The sequence below is a fragment of the Rhinoraja longicauda genome, chromosome 16, assembly GCF_053455715.1.
Source record: "Rhinoraja longicauda isolate Sanriku21f chromosome 16, sRhiLon1.1, whole genome shotgun sequence".
Lineage (NCBI taxonomy): Eukaryota > Metazoa > Chordata > Chondrichthyes > Rajiformes > Arhynchobatidae > Rhinoraja > Rhinoraja longicauda.
The window spans coordinates 44,179,332-44,189,312 of record NC_135968.1 but is presented as its reverse complement, the minus strand read 5'-3'; the positions used below and the strand labels follow the sequence as shown (position 1 = coordinate 44,189,312).

The 9,981-nt window shown below is 40.8% G+C and overlaps 1 protein-coding gene across 5 annotated transcripts in view; it reads left to right on the top strand.

Annotated features, from left to right (window-relative positions):
- cpeb3 (cytoplasmic polyadenylation element binding protein 3) overlaps nucleotides 1-9,981 on the top strand; it is a 105,004-nt gene that overhangs the window by 16,873 nt on the left and 78,150 nt on the right. The window lies entirely within an intron of this gene.

Sequence of the window (9,981 nt, the reverse complement as noted above, 5' to 3'; positions counted from 1 at the left end):
GTGCAAATTATAAAAAACAAAATATACAGAAGGGGATAAGTGTAGCAGCCTCATTTATTTTAGAGTGATTTTTTTAGTGGATCAGGTACACAAAATTACCATGGTGAAGTCATGGTATGCAATGGACAATGCATGGGCCTCCTCCAGTGCCATAGTGAGGCCCACCGGAAATTGGAGGAACAGCACCTCATATTTCGCCTGGGCAGTTTGCAGCCCAGTGGTATGAACATCGACTTCTCCAACTTTAGATAGTTTCTCTGTCCCTCTCTTCCCCTCCTCCTTCCCAGATCTCCCTCTATCTTCCTGTCTCCACCTATATCCTTCCTTTGTCCCGCCCCCTGACATCAGTCTGAAGAAGGGTCTCGACCCGAAATGTCACTCATTCCTTCTCTCCCGAGATGCTGCCTGACCTGCTGAGTTACTCCAGCATTTTGTGAATAAATCGATTTGTACCAGCATCTGCAGTTATTTTCTTATACTATATATATGCTTTAAAAGGGTTCTAAATTACTAAAGCAAATGCATAAATGGCACTCTTTACATTTTTAGCAGTGTTTTATGTATCACATTTTATAGTGTTGTCCAGATCAGGCTGGTATACCATACATAAAAAAATCTAAGGATACATTTTGCATAAAATGAACAAGGTTGGAATTGCTGCTGCTGAACAGTGCTATGCAAAAATAATCAGAGGTTACACTTTTGTCTTTTGAATGACAAAGAGTGTGAACAATTGCTAGATAGAGCTCTTAAGGATAGCGGAGTCAGGGGGTATGGGGAGAAGGCAGGAACGTGGTACTGATTGAGAATGATCAGCCATGATCACATTGAATGGCGGTGCTGGCTCGAAGGGCCGGATGGCCTCCTCCTGCACCTATTGTCGTAGTGAACCACTAGGTAAAAGTATGAACTTCGAACGCATAAATAAAAGTTGACAAATGGTGGCAAAGAAGGAATAGTTTTAATTTGCAACACTGCATAAAGAGGATTTGGCAGAGGGTACAGGATATGGCTTGACTGCTGAAAGATTCCTAAGATCTGTCAGCAGAGAGAAGTCGGTCTGGATGCTGAACTTTGTGAATGCACATGATCACCTTTTGAGATAATAAATTAAATGATCTTGGGTACAGGAAAGTGTAATCATAATTTTCCTGGATCTTTATAAATCCCACCCTTTTCCATTGTTTCTTCAGAATGGTATATGAGAAACAAGTATTTTAGTGACAAATTGAATAACTATGAAATGTGATAGACAACATTTAAACGTTACACCAGAGTTTAAGAAGTTAACGATTTTTATTTTAAGTTGGAAAACTATTTTCACCAATTTTTGCAGCTGTTGTGATTGGGCAATAGGACTCTGTACAAATGTTAGCATTGCCATGAAAAATAAACCCAATGTATTCACCTCTTGAATACATTGACCTTGATTAAAAGTTCCACTCATTCACTCTTGGATAAAAATCCTCAAATAAGCTAGATTTAGATCAACTTATTTTTATTCAAGTACATTCAGTTTCAAAAATATTTGAGGATTTTATTGAACACTTCAACAGCAACTTGGCAACATAGGAATTGGAAAAGCAAAGCCAACCATTTGATCCTGTGGATCCATTCACTCTGAAGAAGGGTCTCGACCCGAAACGTCACCCATTCCTTCTCTCCTGAGATGCTGCCTGACCTGCTGCGTTACTCCAGCATTTTGTGAATAAATACCGTCGATTTGTACCAGTATCTGCAGTTATTTTCTTACACTACTATTTTATCCCCTCATTTAAAATATCACAAGTCCTAGCGACGTTTCAGCTAGTAATGCCTGATCATAACCTTGTATATGGGCTCTGAACTCGTAGCAGATGTGACTTGCAGCCAAAAATGCGAGGGCTGTACCACATTGACTTTAAATAAATTTCCACGTTTGCCTTGGAAGAGAAGCCTTAGATAACAAGCCCAAAATTAATATTGAATATTGCATCCAATATTGTCAACATTTCAATGTTGAGATTAATCCTCGTTTGTTTCTCACGTGGGTAGAATCCATATTACATATCCTTTTATCTTTTAATTTCATACAATGATTACATTTCTTTATAAAAGAGGAGTTGTGCTCTTGTCTGTCTCTTTATGGAAGCAAATAACAGTAAACTCTATGTTAAAAGAAAAATTAAAGAGTACAGAAATTGATGTTTGAAGGAAAAGAGACTTGCATTTGCAAATACTATGGACAATATATACACATGAGCAATGAGCATATACTCAGACCAGGTCTATTTTACTTGAGACGTGGAAACAGGCCCTCCATCCCACCGTCCATGCCAGCCAATGTGCACTACACACTAGGGACAAATTACAATTTACAGAAGCCAATTAACCTACAAACCACACGTCTTTGGAGTGTGTGAGGAAACCGGAGCACCTGGAGAAAACCCAGGTGGTCGCAGAATGAGCATACAAACTGCACCCATAGTCGGGATCAAACCCAGGTCTCTGGCGCTGTAAAGCAGCAACTCTACCACTGCACCAGTGCCGACCCCAATTGTCACTCTTCAGCTGGTAAAGGAATGACTCTCTGGGATTATATAATCAAATTCACAAAAATGAGGGTAATTTTAGCCTGAAGTTGAAAACCATAATTAAGGTAGGCAAGTCCAAAATATTTGAAGAACTTCTATTGTGAAATACACATTTTTTCAAAGGTTAAGCCTGCAGTTAATGAACAATATCTTCAACAAATAATTAAGCTACTTGTGCTATTCACTTGATGTGGATATCGCTGAATAATTGCAAATTTGATTTTCAGATAAATTTGGATGCAAGAATAATTCAAAGAAATATTTCTGCATAGGCTGTCATGGTTAATAATCAGAATTCCTTCTAGTATTGCTCAGTTAATGAGAAGGTGCTCTGTTTTACAACAATGCAACATTTGGTCAAGGGTTGCTTAACTCACTTTCAGGATTGAGACTTTGCTTCGGAGTTAGTTCATGTTAGAGATAGGAACATTGAGGAAATGTTAACATTTAGTAGGTGGGCTGGATTTTGGGTTTGTGGGAAGCAAAGTGTTTCTGTTGTTTTATTTTTGTCACTTCATTATCCTAATGTTCTACAGAATGTGGAGGGGGTTGTTGCTTAGAAATAAAGGAGGGAAATTGAGCTAGTGTCCAATGATATGATTTGTGAGCTGTATGGAATGGCACCATGAACTCGGGTTTAGCAACACCAGGCTGGATGGACGTCTTGGCATTTGGATGCTCATGATTTGGGTCCAAACTCTGCAAGATGGGGGAATTGTTGAATCTTTGGGGCACTGTAATGAGAAATCAGAATCAGAATAGCCTTTATTGTCATCCAAAAAAACAAGTCTTTTGGACGAAATTCCGTTACCCACAGTCCAACAATAATAAGCAATAAAAATAAAGCAATAACACACACAATCACAAACCAACACAAAACAAAAAAAAGCAACACCCATCACAGTGAGTCGCCTCCAGTCACCACCTCACTGTGATGGAAGGCCAGAATGTCATTTCTCTTCCCCTGCCGTCTTCTCCCGCGGTCAGGCTGTTAAACTTGCCAAGTCGGGGCGGTCGGGACTCCCGACATTGAAGCCCCCGCCGGGCGGAGAAAATCCCGCGACCTGTTCCAGGCCGCGCCGGACGGTGAAAGGTCCGCAGCGGGCCTAACCAAGCCCAGCGATTCGGGGCGGGCGGAGAAGCTGCTGCTGCCGGAGCTCCCGATGTCTGCCCCCACCCAGGAGCTTCCGATATCCACGCGGCCCGTGGCCTAAGCATCCGGACCCTCTGAAGGCGAGTCGCAGCTGCTCTCGCAGCGTCACCACAGCCTCCGAAGGCAGCCAGCTCCGCAGATGGTGAGTCCGGTCCACGGGCTCTGCGAACCAGAGCCCAGGTGATCCCAGCTGGAGGTTGCCAGCTCCAGGTGTTTGGCCGATGGTAGGCCGCAGCATGAATGGAGACACGACCCAAAAAAAAGATTGCGTCTCCGTTCGGAAGAGACAATTTTACAGTTCCCCCCCCCCCCCCACCCACATAGTACACGACCACAAAAAGACACTAATCTAAACACTACAATTAAGACAAAAACCGACAAAAAACACAAAAGACAAACGGACTGCAGGCGAGCCGCAGCTGCTGCATAGCGCCGCCACTTCCTGAGATCTTATTATCCAATGAGAAGGAATCTTTACCATCTCCGTCATGGGTGCAATTCTCAGGACCAGCAGCATGTCAATGGAATTTTGGGGATTTCAGAATTCCTCCAAAGTGGCTAAGTTATGCAGCAGATCAGAAAGGGGATTGGCAAAACTAGTTTCAATGTGGCATATGGTGGAATGGCAAGGGGAATAGAGAAGGTCAAACGAGACCTCCCCTGAGATGACTCTGTGTTTTTCTAATTCAATTCTTACGTAAAGGGGTGGCACAGCGGTAGAGCTGCTGCCTCACAACACCAGAGACCTGGGTTTGATCCCGACCTCGGGTGCTATCTGTGTGGAGTTTGCACGTTCTCTCTGTGACTCCGCGGGTTTCATCCAGGTGCTCTGCATTTCCTACCACATTACAAAGACGTGCAGGTTTGTAGGTTAATTGGCCTCTGTATATTGTCCCTGGTGTGTAGGATGTGAAAATGGGATATCGTAGAACTAGAGTACGGGTGATTGATGGCCAGTGTGGACGCTTTGTGCTGAAGGGCCTGTTTCCATGCTGTATCTCTAAACTAAGAGGATCCATGAGCAAATAAAACCTGCAATTAATGTTTCCCTTAGCAACAGGTGAATAAACAGTTTTTAATTGACCAATAATTCCAAGTCCTAAAACAGCAGCTGCTCTAATTATATTTTCTTGTTTGTCACTGTCTCTTTTTGCCTTACTTTTTCCATTAGAATCTATTTTCAATCGGAGTAAAAAATAATTTTGCAGCTTTTATTTGTGCAACAGCAGCGTAGAAATTAATCTTGGACAAGGAGTTGCTGGCAACAACAATTGCCCATGTTTGCTGCTCCTCTGGCAAGAAGGATGTTTGTGACCTTTTCCGGATCTGCCAGTGTTGACCGGCGCTCCAAACCCATCCTGTCTTGGGTGTCGAGTCCATGTGCAATGGATGACCCAGCAGAATATAATGCAGCTATTTGAGCAGGTCAGGACAACGTCTTCTCCGTGAAATGGCTGAAGAACACCTGACACCCAATTAATCCATATTCCTTGTCACAGCTGTCAAGGACTTCAAATTATTTTGAATCCATCCAATGCCAGAAGCGTTTAAAACAAAAGGGGAAAAAATAACTAATTATGTGTCTCTTAATTGTATTTTTTTTTAAAGCGCAACCTGTTATAGATGTTCAACTAAACTCATTTAACAAAATGTGTATGATTTACTAATATTTAACCCGGCTTTTAGTGGAGTCTACGTTTTGATTCTGTGCTGATCTCATTGGAGACGGGTTCAATGAACAGCCCCCCCAGCACGGCTACTGGGGAATTAAAATAAGTTCTGGACCTCATGAGGAATGCAGATCTGAAGCTCTTGTCAGGAAATCCCCGATTTAGAACAGCCAGGAAGCTCAGGGATTATGAATGTCTCTGGCATTAATGGGCATATATTCTACTATTTTATCGAAAAATTTCCAGCATCTCCCTGCAAGTTCCGGTCCTTGTTTTCACATAATATGGAAAAACTAGTCATTGCATGCCGAGTAAAGATGCCGCTTAACAATACATTGGATAAACAATAACTGTTTGACGTAGAAACACAAAATCTATTGGGTTCAATAACGTCCATGTTCCTTTATGAATAAACATTCGGAATGTGTTCCGTAACCTGTTTCCACCATGTTCAGAGTAGTAAATCTTGGTATTGGACTTGAAGTTAATTGCTTTATCGGACTATTTTTTAAGAGTGATCCTTTTTATAGTTTATTCTTTACCTGTACACTGTGGATGACTTGATTGTAAACGTGAGTTGTCTTTCCTCTGATTGGATGGCGCACAACCCAAAAGCTTTTCACTGTACCTCGGTACATGTAAAATTAATAAACTGTTCTAAACTAATAAGAGTTCCGTTAATTTTTATGCCGTTCCAATTTACATGCCATACCTAAGGATAGCAGCAAGCATGGTTAATGGTTTCTGGCAGCTACTTGTTTGAGATTAACATCTGCATTGTTGTTTCACATAAAAGCAGCAAAATTATTTTTTAATATCAATGTGAAATAATCTAGAAGAAAAAGATAATGACAATTTCTAATATAATTGAAAGGTACAGTGGATTATTAGTCATCTTACTTACATTGAGAAAAGCAACTGATGAAAGGTTTCATCAATTTTGAATGGATTGCATTGTGGATTTAAATTTTAATCTAGTTAAATCTTGATTACAACTGTACATTTGGAGAGCATCGAATTGTCAAAGATGCCGCCCATCAGTTTGCCTGCTAAAAGATCCTGTGATATAGACACAAAATGCTGGAGTAACTCAGCGAGACAGGCAGCATCTGTGGAGAGAAGGAATGGGTGATGTGATACCGATCCTGTGATACGGTTTCAATAAATGAGATGCCCTCTCCAACGTTTCTAATTGCAAACGAGATTACCTCATTCGGATTTAATTGATCTTTTGTTCTTTTGCTTCTGTGATTGATCATGTGTAGATTGAATGCCACATTTGCTAACATAAAGGCAATCACGGCATTTGAAAAAAACATTTATTAATTGTAAAAGGATTTTGACATCCATGCCTATGCCAAGATACTGCTTGGAGTCACACGGTGTGGAAACAGAACTTGCCCACACCGGCCAACATGTCCCAGCTACACTCGTCTCACCTGCCTGCGTTCGGTCCATATCCCTCCAAACCTGATCTCTCCATGTACCTGTCTAATTGTCTCTTAAATATTGAGATAGTAATTGCCTCAACTACCTCCTCAGGCAGCTTGTTCCATATACCCCCCACCCTTTGTGTGAAAAAAATTACCCCTCAGATTCCTATTAAATCTTTTCCCCTTCACCTTAAACCTATGTCCTCTGGACCCCGATTCACCTACTCTGGGCAAGAGACTCTATCTGATCTATTCCTCTCATGATTTTATACCACTCTATAAGATCACCCTTCATCCTCTTAAACACTGCTGTTCCTTTCCTCCCAGCTTGCTGTTTATACTAATTATTGCCCCAAATCTCTGGCTTTGCTTGGTGGTTCCAAACAGAAACCTATGCGTCTAAATGTTCAAACAGCAGTCGATCCCAGATTCAGTAAAAGCACTAACAAATAGGGTTGGCTGGGAATAAACCGCTGAGCTTGGTCTTCTTGGGATTCCCCAGCACTCTAGGATCCTGCTTGTTGTTGGATCCAGAAAGCATTAATTTGAATGGAAACTGTGGTGAATTAGGAGGCTGGTTCTTCTTGCATACTTAATTTAATATTTTAAAATGTTTGTAAGTTAACTTCATCTTTTCTATTTTCAAAGATGCATAGCCTTTGTATTTAATTAAATTATTGCAATTTACAAGGAGATTCACAAAATCACGCCATCAAGTCTACCGTCATCCCAGAGCACCAACTGCCAATATACAAGACAAGACAAAATACTCACTAAATTTCAATAAACTTTGCTGCCAATATTCCCTTTACCCAAGGACGATAAGGGAATGGAATATGTTACCACCCAACACAAGTGCCGGTCCCGAGGTTAAGTAATTTCAAAAGAGGATTGATCAACTAGATCACCTCAACTTGGTCAAAAAGGCCCACTTCAAAATTTAATCACTACTCTACTCATTCCGACCTGCCCGAGATAACCACTTATGAGGTGCACTCCGACCTGCACGAGATAGATAACCACTTATGAGGTGTTTGCGCAGTAATCAACCAGAACCAGAAATTTCACATAGCTTTTAAATAAAGCTATGTGAATAGGGCGGCACGGTGGCGCAGCGGTAAAGTTGCTGCCTTACAGCGAATGCAGCGCCGGAGACTCAGGTTCGATCCTGACTACGGGCGCCGTCTGTACGGAGTTTGTACGTTCTCCCCGTGACCTGCGTGGGTTTTCTCCGAGATCTTCGGTTTCCTCCCACACTCCAAAGACGTACAGGTTTGTAGGTTAACTGGCTGGGCAAATGTATTAAAAAAAATTGTCCCTAGTGTGTTAATGTGCGGGGATCGCTGGGCGGCGTGGACCCGGTGGGCCGAAGGGCCTGTTTCCGCGCTGTATCGCTAAAAAAAAATCTTTTAAAATGTCCCTGTAAGTCTGATATGAAGAATCAGTGTGATTGTTTCTCCATTTCCAGGCAAAGGAGGGATGAGGTGGTGATGAGGGCGGCCAGCAAGGTCAGGCCATGTAAATTTGCGTATCACCTGGAGGAAGTTTATTTGGTTATTTTATTTCCACTGCAACATACTTGTGGCATAGATTTGTGACTATGAGAGATTCTTAAAGAAATAAATGTGTACAAATGAAGAAATTGTAAGTTAAGAATCTAACTGTGCCCTCTCTAGTTTCCCTGTTAACTTCCTTGGCCTTCACAGTGGATAGAGAAGGATGAATTCCTCATCATATCTTTAATTTGTTTCTGTGATAGATTTAGAAGAATGAGGGGAGACCACATTGAAACGTACAGAATAGTGAAAGGCTTGGAGAGATGGAGAGGATGTTTCCATTGGTGGGAGCGTCTCAGACTAGAGGTCATAGCCTCAGAATTAAAGGATGTTCTTTTAGGAAGGAGATGAGGAGAAATTTCTTTAGCCAGAGGGTGGTGAATCTGTGGAATTCTTTGTCACAGAAGGCTGTGGAGGCCAAGTCAGTGGATATTTTTAAGGCAGAGGTAGATAGATTCTTGATTAGTCAGAGGTTATGGGGAGAAGATGAGGTTAGGTGGGAAAGGTATATCAGCCATGATTGAATGGCGGAATAGACTTGATGGGCTGAATGGCCTAATCCTATACCTATCCCTTATGACCTTATGAGTGTATTTATATAAACTTACCCTCAAAATAGAACTGCACTCGAATTGCAATTCAATATTTTGATTAAATGGAAACCCAAAAGAAATCTGCTCTGACAAACCAACATTCATGGCAATAATTTGGAAATAATCAGAGAAAGATGTTTGCAAATTGTTTGAGTAATATATTAAAACCAGTTGATACTTCATTACATTTGCCCATGTTTTAAGACTATATTTCTTGTGCAAAATATCTTTAGCCAAGCAAATTCGGAACTATGTCCAAGTTGGACTGAATTAGTTAATGTAGAAATTAAGTCAAGCATGAAGCTACTAAATCCATATTTCCCCCCAAATCAGCCATTTCTTCCACTCAGTTAAATTGATTGGATGAGATCTTAAGTTCTGAAAACTAAAATCCACCATATCCATTTGAGAAGATAGCGAAATTGAAGTAAAGTGGGACAAACCACAGCATAACCATTAGCAAGGCAATTTTCTTGAAATATTCTAGCATTTATCTTTCCAAGCAATAAATGTTTAGAGAGAGTTTCTGCAGTACGCTGTTTTATAATGAACAGTTATGTTTTAAATCCTTGAGTCATTCATTTCCCCAATCAATTCCAGCATTTAATGTGTGTGTAACTAATAAATGTCCATTGATTTTGAAGAGTGGATGGTCCTTTCCTGCAGACCTGATTATAAATAAAAAATAATTAAATTAAAATATCCTAAATGTGGGTATACCAATAAATGATGATAAGTTTAAAGATAACTTTCTTGGGCTGTCTCCTGGTGGAAATATCTTAAACAGGAAAACAGGAAAATTGCAAGAGTGTGCCCTTTCACTTTCATGGCAACATCTAAAATTATTGCTCATTTTGGTCCAGTCTTCTCCATATATTGTGCATCGTGAATTAAAAAGCCAATGAGAATGAAGTATTAATTCATACAATGATGTCTATTGATTGCAATGATTGCTAAGCTCCTTCCTTCAAATCTGCTCATCTGCAGCAACTGATTTGGAAGC